Raw genomic sequence first — 21,118 nt, forward strand, 5'->3', positions numbered from 1 at the left:
AGAGGAGGTAGTGGAAGGAGATCCTGTATACATACTTCTGTGGAAGAGGAGGGTAATGGAAGGAAACCCTGCATACATAATTCTGTGGAGTACAAGGTATTGGAAGGAGATCCTGCATGCATAATTCTGTGGAGGAAGAGGGTAGTGTAAAGAGATCCTGCATACATGATTCTGTGGAGGAGGAGGGTAGTGGAAGGAGACCCTGCGTACATAATTCTGTGGAGGAGAAGGCAGCGGAAAGAGACCCCTGCTGACGAAGTCCCTGATTGGATGATACGCGTACGGGAGGTGGAGCCGCCACCCCCATCCTCATTCATCTGTGTGTATCGGAAGCCGAAGCTGATTGCAGGGACTGCCTGCACTGCTCGAGCCATCCGCTTTTTATGCTGACCTGTTTAAGGGATCATGTAAGTGCATATTATGTGGTTTTATTTGGAATAAAAGTTATGCAGTGAGCACTTAGATCTCTCCCCTGCTTTCTTTCATGTGAATTGCTTCTGCCTGGAGTGCAAAGCTGTTGATGAGATTTTTATACCAGGAAGTGACCATCTGCTCTAATCCTGCTTAATGTTTGGATATCATTCAGGCATTTTACTGATTGCCTTAAGGTGAGCGTGGTGTAATCACACTGGTGGAGGGCTTCCTGTAATCTACTCCCACATGCACTATTTGGAACCTTCTGGGATTTTTTGACTTTTAAATTTTATATACAATTTATACATATTTTATATGTTTATATGTATTTATTTACTTTGAAATTGTGCTGCACTTTATTTGATTAGTGGAAGGAGATCCTGCATACGTAACTCTGTGGGAGGAGGAGAGTAGTGGAAGGAGACCCTACATACTTATTTCTGTGGAGGAAGAGGTAGGGGAATGAGACCCTGCATACATAATTCTTTGGAACAGGAGGTTAGTGGAAGGAGACCCTGCATTCATAATTCTGTGGAGGAGGAGGGTAGTGGAAGGAAATCCTACATGCATAATTATGTGGAGGAGGAGGGTAGTGGATAGAGATCCTCCATACATAGGTCTGTGGAGGAGATAGTGGAGGGAGACCCTGCTTCCATAATTTTTTGGAGGAGAAGGATGTAGTGGGAGGAGACCCTAAATACATAATTCTGTGGAGGAGAAGGGTAATGAAAGGAAATTCTGCATACAGAATTCTTTGGAAAAGGAGGGTAGTGGGAGGAGACCCTGCATACATAATTCTAAAAATGGAGAACAGTAGTGGAAGGATATCCTGCATACATAATTCTGTGGAGTAAGAGGTATTGGAAGGAAACCCTGCATATATAATTCTGTGGACGAGGAGGTATTGGAAGGAGATCCTGCATACATAATTACATGGAGGAAGAGGGTAGTGGAAAAAGATTCTGCATACATAATTCTGTGGAGAAGATAGTGGAAGGAGACCCTGCATACATAATTCTGTAGAGAAGATAGTGGAAGGAGACCCTGCATACATTGTTCTGTGCAGGAGGTGGTAGTGGAAGAAGATCCTGCATACATAATTTTGTGGAGAAGGAGGTAGGGGAAGGAGACCCTGCATATATAATTTTGTGGAGAAGGAGGTAGTGGAAGGAGACCCTGCATATATAATTTTGTGGTGGAAGAGGTAGTGGAAGGTGATCCTGCATACAAAAATCTGTGGAGCTGAAGGGTAGTGGAAGGAGATCATACATACATACATAAATCTGCAGAGGAGGAGGAGGTAGTTCAAGGTGATCCTGCCAGGGGCAGACTGGCAACTTTTGGCCCAAGGGGCCAGTACAAACCAGAGGCCTATGGTGCAGTGACTCGGCCATCCTCCCACTCTCCCAATCCTCCTCCTGACCTAAATTCCAAGCTGAAGCCCTGCTCCAGATACTCTCTACTTAACGGCTGAATCTGGGTTTCCGACCTGGCCAGCAGGGGGAGGTTGGGGGGAGCTGGGACAGTCCGGTTGGGCATGGCCGGGGCAGAAGAGTCTCCAGGCAGGCATGGAACCGGCCTCTGCATAGACACAGTTTACACCATCCATGCTGGGTAGGGAGGCCTGCGCTCTGTCCTTGTCTTCATCCTGCACTTAATAGGTCAGTAGCGGGGACTTTTTACTTCTCTCCACCAGGAATCCTTTAGGCATGTTTGTAGCAGAAGCAGTACAGCCTATTTACAGGACATAAGAGCGGCCCAAGGGGCAATTGCCCCCCTGCCCCCTGGCCCAGTCCTCCCCTGGATCCTGCATACATAAATCTGTGGAGGAGGAGGATAGTGGAAGGAGGTCCTGCATACATAGGTCTGCGGAGGAGATAATGGAGGGAGACCCTACATATCTAATTCTGTGGATAGTGGTGGAAGGAGATTCTGTACACTTAATTATTTGGGGGAGAAGGATAAGGGAAGGAGATCATGCATACATAATTCTGTGGAGGAGGAGGTTGGTGGAAGGAGATCCTAAATACATAAATCTGTAAATGAGGAGGGTATTAGGAGATAATTCTGCATATATAATTTATTGGAGGAGGAGGGTAGTGAAAAGAGATCCTGCATAAATTATTATTTGGAGGAGGAATGTAGTGAAAGGAAACCCTGCATACATAATTCTGTGGAGGAGGAGGTATTAGAAGAAGACCCTCCATATATAATTCTGTAGAGGAGCGTTTTCAGAGAGAGAGACCTTTTTATGTGTGTCAGCAACAACTTTATTTGCTGTTTAGCTGCTGGGACCCTGTTGCATTTTTTGGGGGGAGGGCTTATAATTATATCACATTTTCATGTACTTTTTATGTTCTGTTGTTTTTTAAATGAAGGTGAAGTTTACATTTTTAATAAAACTGCTTAAATGCACTCCATTGTTGATTTTTTTTTTTTTATAAAACTGACCAGTGTCTCTCCTGTTATATAAATTGTCCTAGTAAAACGGCTTAAATACTAATTATTTCTTAATTAAAAGCTAACTGAGGTCTCCATTTTAAATGTTGTCTTGTAAAAGTACTTAAATGCTGTGTATAGGGTCAGTACAATATTTGGCTGGCTTATTCCTTGGAAATATTACTCTCTAACGTTAGTGTCTCGATTACCAGCTGCCTGATGTCTCTCTGTGAAACTGATTCTATATCTAAAGGTTTTTTATAAATTTCCTCATGTGAATACTGCAAAAATTTACTGATATCATTTTCTATTTCCTTTACAGGTAAAAGTATTAAAGAAGAAATGTCACAGCTGAAGAATAACAGTGAGCATAAAAGGGTCATGGGTTGCTTTTTACCTTCCCGAATAAACAGCAGTGAAGTTTAGTAAAAATAAAGCAGATATAATTCTGTGGAGGAGGAGATAGTGGAAGGAGATTCTGCATACATAACTCTAATAGAAGGAGGGGGTAGTGGAAGGAGATCCCTCATACATAATTATTTGGAAAAGGAGGGTAGTGGAAGGAGACTCTGCATACATAATTCTATAAATAGAGGAGGGTAGTGGAAGAAAATCCTGCATACATAATTCTGTGGAGGAGGAGGTAGTGGAAGGAGACCCTGCATACATAATTCTGTGCAGGAGGAGGTAGTGGAAGGAGATTCTGCATACATTATTATGTGGAGAAGGTATTGGAAGGAGATTCTGCATACATAATTCTATGGTGGAAGAGGGTAGTGGAAAAAGATTCTGCATACATAATTCTGTGGAGAAGATAGTGGAAGGAGACCCTGCATACATTGTTCTGTGCAGGAGGAGGTAGTGGAAGGAGATCCTGCATACATAATTTTGTGGAGGTGAAATGTAGTGGAAGGAGGTCACATACATAATTATGTGGAGGATGAGGATAGTGGAAGGAGGTCCTGCATACATAGGTTTGCGGAGGAGATAATGGAGGGAGACCCTACATACATAATTCTGTGGAGGAGGAGTGTAGTGGAAGGAGATTCTGCATACACAATGTTGTGGAGAAGGAGGTAGTGGATGAAGATCCTGAAAACATAAATCTGTAGATGAGGAGGGTATTAGAAGGAAATTCTGCATACATAATTAATTGGAGGAGTTGGGTAGTGGAAAGAGATCCTGCATAAATAATTATTTGGAGGAGGAATGTAGTGAAAGGAAACCCTGCATACATAATTCTGTGGAGGAGGAGGGTAGTGGAAGGAAATCCTACATATCTAATTCTGTGGAGGAGGATGGTGGTGGAAGGAGATTCTGCATACATAATTCTTTGGAGGAGAGGGATAGGGGAAGGAGATCCTGAAAACATAATTCTGTGGAGGAGGATGGTGGTGGAAGGAGATTCTGCATACATAATTCTGTGGATGAGGAGGTATTAGAAGGAGACCCTGCATATATAATTCTGTAGAGCAGCGTTTTCAGAGAGAGAGACTTTTTGTGTGTGTGTCAGCAACAACTTTATTTGCTGTTTAGCTGCAGGGACCCTCTTGCTTTTTTTTTTTTTGGGGGGGGAGGGAGCTTATATTTTAATTACATTTTCATATACTTTTTATGTTCTAATGAAGGTGAAGTTTACATTTTTAATAAAACTGCTTAAATATACTCCATTGTTGATTTTTTTTTTTTTATAAAACTGACCAGTGTCTCAGTGTTATATAAATTGTACTAGTAAAACTGCTTAAATACTGATTATTTCTTAATTAAAGGCATACTTGGGTCTCCATTTCTAAATGTGGTCTTGTAAAAGTACTTAAATGCTGTGTAAAGGGTCAGTACAATATTTGGCTGGCTTATTCCTCGGAAATATTACTCTCTAACGTTATTGTCTCGATTACCAGCTGCCTGATGTTTCTCTGTGAAACTGAATATATCTGTAGGTTTTTATACATTTCCTCATGTGAATACTGCAAAAATTTACTGATATCATTTTCTATTTCCTTTACAGGTAAAAGTATTGAAGAAGAAATGTCACAGCTGAAGAATAACAGTAAGCATAAAAGGGTCATGGGTTGCTTCTTACCTTCCTGAATAAACAGCAGTGAAGTTTAGTAAAAATAAGAAAGATATAATTCTGTGGAGGAAGAGGTAGTGGAAGGAGGGGGTAGTGGAAGGAAATCCATATACATATTTCTGTGGAGGAGGAGGTAGTGAAAGGAGACTTTGCATACATAATCCTCTGGAATTATGTAGAGGAGGGTAGTTGTCCCTTACCTGGTTGGTGAGCCTGATGTATAGAGGAAGGCCTCTCATACAGCTCCGGCTCTAGGGCCACTGGTGGTGAGACAGTAGCATTGGGGGGGTAGGAGCCCCTATGATCTATCCAGTAGTCTGTTCAGGTAGTAGCTGGGAAGGAATCAAGGAGTATCTGACATCCGGAAGATGAGACAGCAGACATACGTGCCAGCAGGATAGCTGGAAGCAGGCAGATTGGCTTGGCTTTAGAAATGCATGTTCAGGGTGTGCCCCCCCCCAGCTCTTTGTTTGTTTGTTATGTATTTGGTCTGACCAGACTTCTGGGGTTGAGCACCCCACCCTCCCACGCCTGTACTCTATCAGTGTCCGCTAGCAAGTAGATATCGGAGGTGTCCCTTATAGTGCAGTTGCACATTTCTCCCAGGAAGGAGTAAGTGTCTCCATTGGTTTAGAGATTCATTTAGAGATTAGAGGATTCATCCTTCTTTTTATGGATAGTGTAGGATCCACTGACAATGGGGTACTTTGACGTAGTGGTGGGCTTGAGCACGATATGGCCATATGGTGGGACTAAATCCCCATTTTTTTATTGATTGCCTTTATATTTGATAGTCATTTATTTTGCATGTGTGCGCTATTCTCTGTAAATATGCATGTTGCTTGGTTCATAGCTGCACCAGCTTTAGAAATGCATGTTCAGGGTGTGCCCCCCCAGCTCTTTGTTTGTTTCATTGGCTTGGCTGATGACAGACTGTGGATGCACAGCAGGAAGCAAGTGCTAGAAGAAGCTGGACTGAAGAAGCTGTAGCAGGCTGGAAGAGCTGGAAGCAGGGTCAGACGCGCTGGGTCAGTAAAAGACGGACAGATCAGGCATAGACGACATAGTCGGGTAACAGGCAGAGTCAGCAATGGATGCAGGATTAATAGGTGCAGCAGGCAGAGACAGAATCCGAGGTGAAGCCAGGGATCAGGACAAGTAGAAGACAGAAATGGTCTGAAGCAAACAGGGTCAAAATCAGAGGTCAAACGCAGGAATCAGGAATGAAGGAACATAATGCTGTAGACCAAAAAGCAATTAGCCAGTGCTGAATCTCCATTTCAATAGGCTGTTTGGCACCAGCCTTGGTGACAGATGAGCGCTCACAAATGCATGTTTGCCGACATCTGTTTGGCTCATTCTTGGCTGGCGCATGCGCATACGTGTGTGCCTGGGAACAGCATCTGTACTATGGCGAAGCCTTTCCTTATGGGCAGTCTCCGGATGCCCAGCTGGCTCTTCTGTGGGTGATTGCAGAAAAATGCACTAACCAGGTCCATAGCATGTAAATTACACTCAGGTTCCCAGGAGTTTTCCTCTGGCCCTCTATGACAAAGATGGCTGTACTGCCCTAAGAGAATGGCAGCTCCACTATGGAGTCCATGGAGATAATTGCCCATGGCCTGTCCGGCACAGGCAAAGGTCTGAGCAGACCCCAGGCCTTGTTTCAGGTGCTCTTGCTTCGGGTACAGGTAATGCATGCATTTACGTAGCCCTTACAATCTTTCTCCAGATCAGGCCACCAGAATGTGCGCTTGTAACGCTCCTGCGTTTTCTGTATAATGTGGATTTACAGCTGCAGAAATATTCCACTTCAGTAGTCATGTAGAGAAACGCTGAGACACCAATCCCAACTCCCAAGACTCATCATGTGTGGATGATCTCAATTCAGCATACAAATATACACACTCAATAAGAAGTTCCTGGAGTGATCTATGTATATAGTAGGATAGAGGTGATAGGCTGAAGAGACAGGTTGAGTAGAGACGATAGGTGACAGACACTTGAGAGGAATGTTCTTGAGAATGAGATAGTAACAGGTGGGATGCAGATAGGTTAGCAATCATGTATGGTAGTAGATGATAGGATAGCAGATGACATACAGGAGAGGCTAACCCAGTGCAAGAGCAGATGATAGTAGGCTCAAGAGCTAGCAATCTAGATAGTGCAGATGTAGTAACAGTCCTTAGTATGCAGAGCTAGACAGTGTAAGCTTTAGTATGAAGGTTATTGAGGTTTCCCCTGTGGGGTACTTATCACTAGTAGCAATGTAGCAGAGGAGAGGTTCGACAAGAGCGGATGATCCGGTAGCGGGATACAGGGATCAGCGCAGCGTGGTTCCGACAGCGAGGTATGCTTGCAAGCATGAGAGCTTCAAGACAGGTTAGCATCAAGGCACATCTAGGCACACAGCAGGTAAGCATCAAGGCACAGCTAGGCACACAGCAGGTTGAACGAACACATGTGAGTGAAAGCTGGTGATTTAAATAGCTGTTCAGTCCGGCGCCTCATGATGATGTCAGCACTCTTAAAGGGAAACACACCTATATGTGCTTCATCTATCTAGGTAGATGGAAAGCACCCGGAAATTATGTGATAGGAGGCACTGAGAGTGCCAGAACCTTACAGCGCTGTGCTAATTCCACTGTCTTGTGGATTCTGAAGTGTCCTGCTAAGGAATGGTAGATGACAAAACCCCAGTACTGTTACTTGAAACATCTTCTGGGACAAAGATTTGATCTCCCTTCCAAAGAAGTCCCTCTTTTGCCTGTAAGGTGTCCCTGATAGGACCGGAGGTAACTGTAGATGCTTGCTTCAGCTGTGATACGAGATCAGTCTGTAGCAACAAGAAGTTCCCTGCTGGCAGATAGTATCTGGTGCTGGCAAGCCCTTAGGGTCCTCAAACATGCGTGACAAGGCATCAGACTTGACATTCTTTGACCCGGGCCTGTAGGTAATGTGAAACGAGAACCTTAAAAAGAAGAGTGCCCATCGGGCCTGGCGAGGATTCAGACTTTTAGCAGTCCTCAGATACTCATGGTTTTTGTGATCTGTATAGATCAGTATTGGGTAAGCTACCCCTTCTAACAGATATTGCCATGCAATGCATACTAGCTCATTATGTCTTTGTCTTACATGTTTTGTTCTTTTTCCCCCCAAGGTTTACAACCTCTTTAAGAGTTTATACAATCATTTCATATTTCCATTTACACTAAGCATATAGCCATTTAATAATATATATTCCTATATACCACAGCTGTGCCTTGCAAGCATGGAAATATTTGCTCTTGTGAGTCATCAAACATCAAGGAATATTCACCTATTTGAATTCTTTTCCATTCTCAGAAAAAATTATTGAAGATGAAATTACACAACTGGAGGTTAATAGTATTTTAAGCTCCCAGATTGTTTTTAATTTGGATTTGCAATTAGTTCTCATGAATACAAAGAAGTAAAGATAAATGGAAAATGCATACATAATTCTGTGGAGGAGAAAATAGTGGAAGGAGACCCTGCATACATAATTCTATGGAGAAGGAGGTAGTGGAAGGGGATCCTGCATACATAATTATGTGGAGGAGGAGGGTAGTGGATAGAGATCCTGCATACATAGGTCTGTGCAGGAAATAGTGAAGGGAGACCCTGCTTGCATCATTTTTTGGAGGAGGAGGAGGTTGTTTAAGGAGACCCTAAATACATATTTCTGTGGAGGAGAAGGGTAATGGAAGGGAATTATGCATACATAATTCTTTGGAAAAGGAGGTTTGAAAATGTATACTTTATTTGCATAACAATATACAAAACTTAATACTTTGTCGGGGTACATTCTACCCTGTACTGCGACACAGCGCATAAATATACATGACAATACATTTCCAATCATACAAATAAATACATTCAAATACATTCATTCTGCGGAATGATGCCTAATGTGTTGTGCGGAGTAGGGATACCCCGAGCCATCACATCATGCATGACGCCGCATTGCCCCTAAAGCATAAAACTGGAAATCAGTTACTGTACGTTTACGTGCAATTATCAAACGAGATTATATTTAAAAGAAACAACAGGTGTGATGGGGGTGGGAGAGAGGAGTAAGGGGAGGGGAATGAGATCACAAGCCTGAAGCTTTATTGAATGGACAAAGACACACAAGGGAGAGTGGGGAAAGGGGAAATTTTCAGACCTCCTCTTCCTCCATGAGATCCATCAAGTTATAGTCTCTGAGCAGACTGTGGACCAGTCTGTGACAGTCCTCAATGGACATCCTCTCCCGCTGGTGGATAAGGCGCTTTCTGGCGCACCATGAAGCGTCCTTAAAGCAACACAACACCCGCCAGACGTTGTCAATGTCCTCCTGGGAAAAAGTTCCACAAAATAGTCCGTTCAGTACACCGAAGTGTGTGATGGCAGTCTGTAGTAAAAAGTATTTGAGTTCAGGTTCCAAGGCCCTCAACAGGCTCTGTGCAAAGGGGCACTCCCAGAAAACGTGCAAAGCAGATTCTTCCTCGATGATGCAAAAAGGGCAGTGCCTGTATCTGCACAAGTTTCTGGCATGCATAAATGTCCTGAGCGGCAATCCCCCTTGCCAGATCTTTGTGCCTGTTGGTTAGTCCCTTTGCAAGTGGCTGAAGGTAGGCCTGGAACAGTCTCTGCAATGTCCATGGCTCTGATCAACTTGTAGATAGTTTTGGCTTCCACAAGTCAGGTTTAACTTCATGCAGCCCCTGCTCCTTGATGAACTTGAAAGTGTCCAAGTAGTACCAAGGAATGTCCCAGTTGTAGGGGATGGAACTGTCCCATTTGTCCCATCGAAGGGACCTCCAAAGAGGCAAGAGGAAAAAACGGGACATGGAGTTACCGCCAGAGTCCAAAGTTCTGTCGACCAAAGTCCTGCGGATGCAGCTGCAAGCAAGGAACAACCTCAGTAACGTTGCAATGTCGGGCACACCCTTACCACCCTTGAGGAGTTCCTTGAAAATGACTGACCACTTCACTCTGTCCATTTTGGAGCCCCAGATGAAGTGAAACACTGTCCTGGTGATGGCCTTACAGGTGTTGTACTGCAACACAAGGAAACTCTTGCTGCTGAGTACCAGTGTTTTCCCATCGATGGTGAGTTCTCTGAGGCTCCATAGTCCAAATTTATGTCACATCTTGGACAGTCTCTCCTTCCAAGACTTTAGGGCTGCTCCCTCAGCTCCAAACCAGACTCCAAGAATTTTGATGAAGTCCGCCTTGACGCTAAAAGGGATGGGTGCAGAAGAAGGCAGGAACCACTTTCTGAAGAGCATGACTTCTGACTTCCCGCAGTTGACCTTTGACCCTGAAGCTTTGCTGAAGTCCTCACAGGTCTGGACGAGTGAGTCGATGGAGCGCTGATCAGCACAGAACACCGTTACGTCATCCATGTAGAGTGAGCACTTGACAACCCTTCTGTCCGGTCCCGGTGCGGTGATCCCCCTGATCTCTGGGTTCCGTCTGATGCATTCCGCAAAGAGGTCTTTACAGCAAACAAAAAGCAGAGGTGAGAGAGGGCAGCCTTGTCTGACCCCAGAGAGAGCAGGGAAAGGGTCAGTTTTCCAGCCATTCACCAACACCGTACTACAAATGTCATTGTACATAATGTTGACATAAGAACAAAACATTTCCCCAAGACCAAACCTGTGCAGAGCTCTGCACATAAACTCATGGGAGGCATGGTCAAAGGCCTTTTCCTGGTCCAAGACTGACCAGGGCCGCGTGCACATGGGGGGCCTTGAATGTACTGGACTGTGTCCCGGAAAAGTGCAAGGCTGTCCGCAATCCTGCGACCAGAAATGCCATATGGATCAGACAAAAGTCTGATCCAGGTGGATGATCTGTCTGATGTTGGCAAGGACCTTGGTGAGGATTTTGTAGTCCAAGTTCAAGAGAGAGATGGGATGTCAACTTTTCAGATCCTATCTCTCCCCCTTCCACTTATACAAAATCGTGATCATGCCCTCCATCAGCGAAGAAGGCATTGTGCCCTCCACCACTATCTCCTCGTACAGCTAAAGCAGGTTCAGGCCAAAGAGAGCCCACAGTGCTACATAGAGCTCTGCTGGGAGACCATCGCAGCCCCGGGTCCTGCCTTGCCTAAAGGATCTGACGGTGGAGTGCAGCTCCTCCAACGCCAAGGGGGCATTGATGGCCGACGAACCTGCAGGATCAATTTGGTTAGTGATACCTGACAATAACCCGTTGGCTGCAACCGTGTCTGTTTCTTCTAGGAGAGTAGAGGTTGGTGTAGTAGTCACTGACCACTTGCATCACAGCCTCCTTCCCCTTCTGGAGTGTTCCAGTCTCATTGCGTAGCTGGGACAAGGGTGTGTGTCCTGAGTGAAGTTTCCTGAAAAATAAAGAGTTGCACTTCTCCCCTTTCTCAAGATTCTCCACCTTGGCACGGAAGACAAGGTGCCTGGATTCTTCCTCGAAGTGTCCTTTCAGGCTCTTCTTGTGTCCTCCAGGTCCTGCCTAATGTCCCAGCCACAGTGGTGAAGGTCCTGCAGGGACTTCAACGGACGTTGCAGTCTCCTGAGTTCCCTCTTCCTGGCACACACCTGCTGGCACAGCTTGACTTTCACAAACTCCCACCAATCGCTTACCTTTCCGAAGAACCATTTGTCCTCCTTCCAGGTAGTGTAGGCCTCCCTGAGCTCCTTCAGCAGTTCCTCATTTTCCAGCAGGGTACAATTCAGCTTGCAGGAGCCTTGGCCGGGGGCAAAGCCCTCGCCCAGGTCACCCGGAAAGTGAATGGCCCTGTGGTCAGAGAAAAAGCAGGGGACCATGGAGAACTGACTGCCCTTGAGGTGAGCACGAAGTCTATCCTAAAACGCACAGATCCATCAGGACGGCACCACGAATAGTTCACGGAACCTTTCCCTATGGATCCCATGGCGTCCTGCAAGGAAGCCTCCGCGATCATCTCCCTGAGCAGCCTATAGGTAGTGTCGAGCTTTCCGTACATGCTGGAGCTGCACCCATCCTTTTCAATCGGACAGTTAAAATCACCGCTAATTACTACTGCCCTGGTGGTGGTGAGTTGGGTTCGCAGGGTCTGGAAAAGTTCCAGCCACTCATTCTCATCTGGGGAGGCGTACACGTTGATGAACCTAACTGGCTCTCCCACCCATGAGCCATCTATGAAAAAAAGACCAAAAGACAGCCACAGACGAGCTCCTGGACGGAGTCAGCTATTAAAAACGAACACTTCTGACAAGAATGGCTACCCCTGCAGACTTACAATCGACACACCCGGACCAGTAGGAGGGATCAAGGGTCCACTGGGAGGACAGATGAGTGTACCTTCTCGAAAAGGGGAGGGAACACTCCTGGAGCATGTAGACGTCACTCTGCTGGGTGGAAAGAAAGTTTAGCATTGCCTGCCTTCTAGACGCATCCTTGATGCTCCTAACATTAATGGAAAAGATGGAGATCTCTGCCATCATGTAAAGGAGCTGAAGGGCTAGTTAGCAGGGGGCTGAACTTACCTCCCCTGAGGGGGGGGGGGTGATTCTTCCACTGCCTCTGGTGCCTGTCCGGTGTCCTGGATCAGGCTGAGCTCCTCGAGGACACATTCGATCAACTGGATGGTGAGAGCGGTCCCTGGCTGGGTCACATCCTTACCCTCCTGTACTTTTTCTTCTTCTTCTTTCTCCCCCGCAGACTCAAGGTCCTCCACCACTGGGTCCAGTCCAGCATTGTCATCGTGCTGGACCATGGTGGGCCGCTTGGTGGAGGCAGCGGATTCCTCTGCTGCCGGGCTGGCTTCCGTTTCCGGCTTCCACTGGTGGGGGTGGACAGGACGGAGAAGTCCTCGATGGAGGACAGGTCAGGGAGGGGCTGGGAGGGGGGAGCGAGGTCACCTCCGGCACAGAGGGGTTGGGGAGGGACGTGCCGGAGATGGGGGAGAGGGCCTAGGAAACGGAAGGGGGAGGGGGGACTCACTAGTGGCCTTTCGGGGCTCCCTCGGTGTCTTTTCCTCTGGCTTCTTTTTCCAAGTGCTGGCAGGAGTTTTTCCCTGGGTCAGGGCTCAAGCGTAGGACCAGTATCTCTGAGGGCAGTCTCTGTAGATGTGCTCAGCCAATCTGCAGATTTTGTAGACCCTGGACCTCGGGCAGTCCTTGGTCTCATGGCCTGCAGCCCGACAGAACCTGCAAGCAAGTTTCTGACATCCAGCACTTACGTGACCATGCTGACCCCACCTCCGACAGGTATGGGGCTGGTCGGCGTAGTAAAGGAGTCCTGCGGAGGCTCCCAGAGAGAAGCAGGGCTGCAGGTGCTGGAGATCCCCTGAAGAGTCTCTCCTTAACCTATAAGACAAGGTCCACTTACCTGTCCAGAAGCCGTTGACATTGAGGATTCTGACTGGGTCTTTGCCTCTTTGGCCACGATGCAAAAGCTCTGGAGGTAGGTAGCGATGTCTTTTCCTGGGGTATGGGGGTTCCTCATGGACACCTTTACCTGCCTTTCATCTCATTGAATGGGAGTGTTCGCAACAAAGTTGCAGAAAGGGGATTCCGGCCCACAAGTCCTCACCATCTCCCAATACCTTCTACAGACCTGTAGAGACACAAAGGTTATATAAAATATACCGTTCATGAAGGTCTGTACGGACAGCGTCTCCGCCTTGCTGAACCCCTGTTCGAGGATCATCTTCTTGCCAAAGATTTCCGGGGTCATGTTGGGAACTCTTCCGTCCACCTCCTTCAGCTGCAGCACAACTGTCTGCTTCATCCAGGGTTTCAGGATGGGGAGCCCGTCTGCGGACAGGGCCAGGCTTGCTGGGCCAGACTGGCCAATGCCAGCCTGGGTGGAGGTGGGGGATGAGGCGACTTGCTCCGAAGCCTTCGCTGAAGTGGCGGAGACGTTTTTCATTCCCTTCATCTTCCCCATGATGGAGGAATTTGTCGAGAATCGCTTCAGGTGTTCTTCGACGGCTTTCTTCTTGCTCCTCAGCATCTTCACTCTTTTGCAGCCTTTAAAAAGGCCCTTGTGCGCCTACTGCCTGAAAGTAGTAGTGCAGAGTGGGGGGGAGGAGGGATGATTGCAATCTCGTTCCCCGTGGGGGGCTAAGCCTCTAACCCAATAGAAGCAAGTAGGTGAAGCCGAATTTAATTGACAACCCTACAAGGCCGAGCAGAGGGTACCCCACAAGGACCAAATGGCTTGGATAGATACAAGTGGCTCTCAATGTCCTAGCTGTGAAGCAGAGACACCCCTAAGGGCTAAGGTCGATACTACACTTGCTCTTAGCCAAAAGGCCAAGAACCTTTGGAAAAGGAGGATAGTGGAAGTAGACCCTGCAAACATAGCTCTATAAATGGAGAAGGATAGTGGAAGAATATCGTGCATACATAATTCTGTGGAGAAGGAGGTAGTGGAGAGAGACCCTACATACATAATTCTGTGGAGGAGGAGGTAGTGGAAGGATATTATGCATACATAATTATGTGGAGGAGGTATTGGAAGGAATCCCTGCATACATAATTCTGTGGAGGAGGAGGTATTGGAAGGATATCCTGCATACATAATTCTATGGAGGAAGAGAGGAGTGGAAAAAGATTCTGCATACATAATTCTGTGGAGAAGATAGTGGAAGGAGACCCTGCATACATTGTTCTGTTCAGGAGGTGGTAGTGGAAGGAGATCCTTCATACATAATTCTGAGGAGGTGGTAGTGGAAGGTGATCCTACATACATAATTATGTGGAGGAGGAGGGTAGTGGAAGAAGACCCTGCATACATAAATCGTTGGAGGAGGAGGTAGTGCAAGGTGTTCCTGCATACATAAATCTGTGGAGAAGGAGGATAGTGGAAGTAGGTTCTGCATACATAGCTCTGTGGAGGAAATAATGGAGGGAGACCCAACATACATAATTCCGTGGAGGAGGAGTGTAGTGGAAGGAGATTCTTTATACATAATTTTGTGGAGGAGGAGGTAGTGGAAGAAGGTCCTGAATACATAAATCTGTAGATAAGCTGGAAAGTAGAAGGAAATTCTGCATACATAATTCATTGGAGGAGGAGGGTAGTGGAAAGAGATCCTGCATAAATAATTATTTGGAGAAAGAATGTAGTGAAAGGAAACCCTGCATTCTTTGGAGGAGGAGGGTATTGGAAGGAAATCCTACATATCTAATTCTGTGGAGGAGGAGGGTATTGGAAGGAAATCCTACATATCTAATTCTGTGGAGGAGGATGGCAGTGGAAGGAGATTTTGCATACATACAGTAATTCTTTGGAGGAGAAGGATAGGGGAAAGATATCCTGCATACATAATTCTGTGGAGGAGGAGGTTGGTGGAAGGAGATCCTGAATACGTAATTCTGTGGAGAAGAAGGTAGTGGAAGGTGATCCTGCATACCTAATTCTGTGGAGGAGGAGGTATTAGAAGGAGACCCAGCACATATAATTCTGTAGAGGAGTGTTATCAGAGAGAGAGAGGCCTTTTTGTTTGTCAGCAACAAATTTATTTGCTGTTTAGCTGCTTGGACCCTCTTGCTTTTTTTTTTTTTTTTTTGGGGGGGGGGGGGCTTATAATTATATTACATTTTACATAGTTAGTCAGGTTAAAAAAAAGACACAGTTTATCTGGCTAAACCAATAAAAAGGAAAAAAAAAAAAAAACAACACAGTAATGCAAAACCCAGCCCACAGTTGTTCCAGAGGAAGGCGCAAAAACCTCAACAAAGCATGATCCAATTTGCTACAGCAGGGGAAAAATAAATTTGTTCCTGATCCACCGAGAGGCAATCGGATATTCCCTGGATCAACTTTAACTATAAATATTAGTACCCAGTTATATTATGTACACCTAGGAAAGAATCCAGATCTTTTTTAAAGCAATCTACTGAGCTGGCCAGAACCACCTCTGGAGGGAGTCTATTCCACATTTTCACAGCTCTTACGGTAAAGAAACCTTTCCATATTTGGAGACTAAATCTGTTTTCCTCTAGACATAGCGTGCCCCCTTGTCCTCTGTGTTGACCTTAAAGTGAACAACTCGACACCAAGTTCACTATATGAACCCCTTATATATTTATACATGTTGACCATATCCCCCCTTAATCTCCTCTTCTCAAGAGAGAATACATTCAGTTCCTTTAATCTTTTCCCATAGCTGAGCTCCTCCATGCCTCTTATCAGTTTGATTGTCCTTCTCTGCACTTTCTCCAGTTCCCTGATATCCTTTTTAAGAACTGGTACCCACAACTGAACTACATATTCCAGATGAGGTCTTACTAATGATTTGTACTGGGGCAAAATTACATCTCTCTCTCTGGAGTCCATGCCTCTGTTAATACAAGAAAACCGCAGCTTGGCATTGCATGCTATTATTAAGCTTATGATCTACCAGAACATCCAGATCCTTATCCGCTATAGATTCCCCTAGTTCTACTACACCTAGTACATATGCTGCATGCATATTCTTAGCCCCCAAGTGCATAACTTTACATTTATCGACATTAAACCTCATTTGCCACATAGTTACCCAATGAAACAGTGCATTGAGGTCAGCTTGTAAGTTGGAGACATCCTGTAAAGAAGTTATTCCACTGCAAAGCTTGGTGTTATCTGCAAAGACTGAAATGGTACTTTTAATCCCAGACCCGATATCATTTATAAAGATATTAAAAAGTAAGAGTCCTCGCACTGAACCTTGGGGTACACCACTGATGACCTTAGACCATTCAGAGTAAGAATCATTAACCACTACTCTCTGAATTCTATCTTTTAGCCAATTTTCTATCCATTTGCAAACTGATCTTTCCAAGCCAGTAGATTTTACCTTACACATTAGCCGTGTGTGGGGAACTGTGTCCAAGTATACCACGTCTACAGCCACCCCTCTGTCCAAGGTTTTTCCTACCTCCTCATAAAAAGAAATCAGGTTTGTTTGACAACTTCTGTCTTTCATGAATCCATGCTGTCTGTTGCTTAAAATATTTTTTTCCAGCAAGAACTCATCTATGTGGTCTTTTATTAAACTCTCCAATATCTTCCCGACTATAGAAATTAAACTAACAGGTCTATAGTTACTTGGCAAAGACTTTGATTCCTTTTTAAATATAGGCACCACATTGGCCCTACGCCAATTCATTGGTACTATTCCAGTCCTTAACGAGTCCCTAAAAATTAGAAACAAAGGCTTAGAAATTAAAGTGCTCAATGATTTTAGGATGCGTGGGTGGACGCCATCTGGTCCAGGGGCTTTATCCACCCTTATTCTGTCTAAACATTTCTGGACCATATCAATTTTGAGCCATTGTGGATCATTTGGGGCTGTGTCAATACCTCCTCATTATGGTCATGAGCTCCTCCATGCTCCTTCGTATACATAGAGCTGAAGAAATGATTTAATACATTTGCCTTCTCTTTGTCCCTAGTCACCCACTCCTGATAATTTTGTAAAGGGCCTACATGCTCAGACCTAACCTTTTTACTATTAATATATTTGAAGAATTTTTTGGGCTTTGTCCTACAATCTTTTGCAATCTGTCATTCATTTTGAATTTTTGCGTCCTTGATTTACTTTTTACATATTCTGTTATATTCTTTGTAACAATTTAACAATGATAGTGTTCCTTCATTTTTATATTTTTTAAAAGCTCTTTTCTTTTTATCTATAGCTTTTTTAACTTTGGCCGTGAGCCACATAGGTTTTATTTTTAGCCTTTTAAACTTATTTCCCATGGGAATATACTTTGCAGTGAGTTTGCATAAAGTCTTTTTGAAAATTTCCCATTTCTGTTCTGTGCTCTTCGATGGCAATAATCCCTCATAGTCTAAATCCCGGAGAGCAGCCCTCATCCTTGGAAAATTTGCTCTCTTGAAGTTAAGTGTTTTTGTATTTCCTGTATGTGTTTTTTGCTTACAGCTAACATTAAATGAAATTATATTATGGTCACTGCTACCCAGATGTTCTTTTCTCTGAACATTATTAATAAGCTCTGCATGGTTTGAGATTACCAGGTCCAACAGAGCATCATTTCTAGTGGGGGGCCTCAATATATTGTACCATATAATTGTCTTGTAATAGGTTTAAAATTGTTTGCCCTTTAATTGTTCCAGCAGTGCCATTACTCCAGTCAATGTCCGGGTAGTTAAATCCCCCATTATTAGCACTGTCCCAGCCCTTGCAGCCCTTTCTATCTGTGCTCCACCTCCTCATACTGGGAGGTCTATAACAAACTCCAAAGATAATCTTTGTATTACGCACACCCATGTACATTTTAACCCATACTGCTTTAGACTCAGCACATTTCATATACTTTTTTTTATGTTCTGATAAAGATGAAGTTTACATTTTTAATAAAACTGCTTAAATATACTCCATTGTTGATTTTTTTTTTTAAATAAAACTGGCCAGTGTCTCTCCTGTGATAAAAAATTGTCCTAGTAAAACTGCTTAACCACTTCAGCTCCGGAAGGGTTTACCCCCTTAATGACCAGGCCATTTTTAGCGATTCGGCACTGCGTTAATTTAATGAAAAATTGCGCGGTCGTGCAACGATGTACCCAAATACAATTGATGTATTTTTTTCCCCACAAATAGAGCTTTCATTTGGTGGTATTTGATCACCTCTGCGGTATTTCGATTTTGCGCTATAAACAAAAAAAGAGCGACAATTTTGAAAAAAACACCATATTTTTTTTTATTTTCTGCTATAAAACATTCAAAATAAAAATGTTGTAAAAATCTATTTTTTTATCAGTTTAGGCCAATTTGTATTCCACTACATATTTTTGGTAAAACAAAAATCCCAAAAAGCATATTTTAATTGGTTTGCACAAAAGCTATAGCGTTTACAAACTACGAGATCGATTTTTGGAATTTTTATTTATCTTTTTGTTTTTATTAGTAATGGCAGCGATCAGCAATTTTTAGCGGGACTGCAACATTGCGGCGGATAAATAAGGGGGGGGGGGGTACTGCGCTTTAAAGGTGCATCTGTGCTCTTAGAAATAAATATATAAAAATCATAAAATATTATGCTAATTTATGTAGAAAATGTCTCATTATTAATATATAAATAAATAAATATGTGCTTATTATAAACATTTCATGTGTATCATACCTCCCATCATAAACATATATATTCAATAAAACCAAATATTATAAAATTCATACAAAAATTCATACAATAAGTGTTTTGTGGTAATAATATTCCAACTGTTCCTTTAAATCTCTGTATAAGTCCCCAAGTGGTTCAATCCAATATATATAAAGTGCTCAAGTGTCCCACAACAGTGTCGATAGTGCTCAAAAACAACTTTCTTCTAAATATGCATGCATGTGCTCTTCAGTGCTGTGACCACTAGGTGTCCTATGTGCTCACCTCCATTTCTTTAATTTTAGGCCTTATATCTCAAATTTGTGTTTCTTGCTCCTCTACGCCTCCAAGGTACATTCGATCAGTTAGATGTCTCCTTCTCCTTATAAATGGGATCGATGTAGCCAGGTCTCTAAAAGGACCTCTTGATCTCCAAAAAATAGAACGGGCTCAAATGGTGAAGTACCGCCAGGTTTTTTATTAAAATAATAGAGTAACACTTACATGAAACTTTCTTGGTTAAAAGCATATAACAAATGTGGGACCGAATGCCGCTACGCCACTTCCGGTGCTTGATCCTACGCGTTACGCTGCGTCCTCACGCAGCCTCTTCCAGAAATAGATCGGGCCCCTAACTGACATTTTTCACACTTTTTGGGGACCAGTGACATTAATACAGTAATATGTGCTAAAAATTATGCACTGTTACTGTATAAATGATACTAGCAGGGAAGGTGTTAACACTGGAAGTGATCAAAGGGGTTAATGTGTAGCTAAATGTGATTACAAATGTGTATAGGAAGGGTTCTGATCTCTCCCTGCCTGTCTGACAGAAGACTTGCCTGCTTTGTTTACATAAGCAGGCGGGTCTTCTGTCAGTTTATCTAACGATCGCAGAAGGCCAGCGGCAATCGCCGCCGCCTCTCCCATGGTCCGACTCCCCCTGTGTTTAGACACCTACCTTATTTTGCGCAGCCGTGCCGCAGTAATACTACGGTGGGCGATCGGCAAAAGGTTAAATACTGATTTTTTTTTTGATTTTTTTTTATAACCAAATTTTTATGGAGTTTTTGCAAGAAGGTTAAGTACAAACATTACAAACAAAATGGTGCAGCGCAAATCCTGTAAATAAATTAAGTGTACATGAAGGGCAAAAGTCCCAAAGAAACTGCAGAAAAGTCCTTGGATCCACTAAGTGTTGAAAAGGATGTAGGAGACAGCAACTCCAAACCAGTGATCACCCTCCACCAGACAGCACACATTTGCCCTCACCTCATAATTAGACCCCTGTTTTACCAGAAGGTCAAAAATAGCAGTATGCGTCCACATCAATCAGTGGGCTCCAGGTGTATAGGCAAGTAGCACTTAGAGGCTAAGGATTAGGCAGAGAACATATATCAAAAGGCCCAAGTCATTGACAGAAGCTCTGTGGGATATATGTAAAAAAGAGAAGCAGGACCTCTAAGTGCAGACTGTAAATAGTTGAAAGCTTTAATAGATGAAAATGCACTTACAATTGTGAGGCTTTAAACAGGCACATCAGCGTGTAATACTACAAGGCATCAGCGATGTGGGCTCTGCACAGCGGCAGCCAGCCACACACGCTCGAGACAGCAGCAGCCGGTGACGTCAGACGGATGAGACTCCACCTCCCGAAATCACCTCCCGTCTGACGTCACCCGCTGCTGCTGTCTCGAGCGTGTGTGGCTGGCTGTCGCTGTGCAGAGCCCACATCGCTGATGCCTTGTAGTATTACACGCTGATGTGCCTGTTTAAAGCCTCACAATTGTAAGTGCATTTTCATCTATTAAAGCTTTCAACTATTTACAGTCTGCACTTAGAGGTCCTGCTTCTCTTTTTTTACATATATCCCATTTTCGTCCTCATCTAAGCTTTATTTACCTGTCTGCGCTGATTGTTTTTGTCTATCACATAAGTACAAACATTGTAGTAGCACAATAAAGAAGAAAAAATTATCATATTGGTCACAGATTAGGAACAAGAAACATGAACATAATATCAGATCGAGTCTAGGCACTACAAGTGGACCTAGCCGGCAGCACATGAGTATTGAGTTTCCACCATGTGAAGTCCAAATGTTAAGGTACAC

At 44.2% G+C, this 21,118-nt stretch overlaps 1 pseudogene across 1 annotated transcript; it reads right to left on the reverse strand.

The window, feature by feature from the left end:
- Positions 1-4,706: 4,706 nt before the first annotated feature.
- LOC309554781 lies at positions 4,707-13,912 on the reverse strand (annotated as a pseudogene). The gene is made up of 4 exons: positions 13,655-13,912; positions 9,517-10,281; positions 4,937-4,940; positions 4,707-4,890 (listed from the first exon to the last, which is right to left on the reverse strand). The product of its transcript is annotated as an uncharacterized misc_RNA (transcript).
- Between the last annotated feature and the right edge of the window lie 7,206 nt (positions 13,913-21,118).

The sequence above is a fragment of the Pelophylax lessonae genome, assembly GCF_965119305.1.
Source record: "Pelophylax lessonae genome assembly, chromosome: 4".
In the NCBI taxonomy this organism is placed as follows: domain Eukaryota; kingdom Metazoa; phylum Chordata; class Amphibia; order Anura; family Ranidae; genus Pelophylax; species Pelophylax lessonae.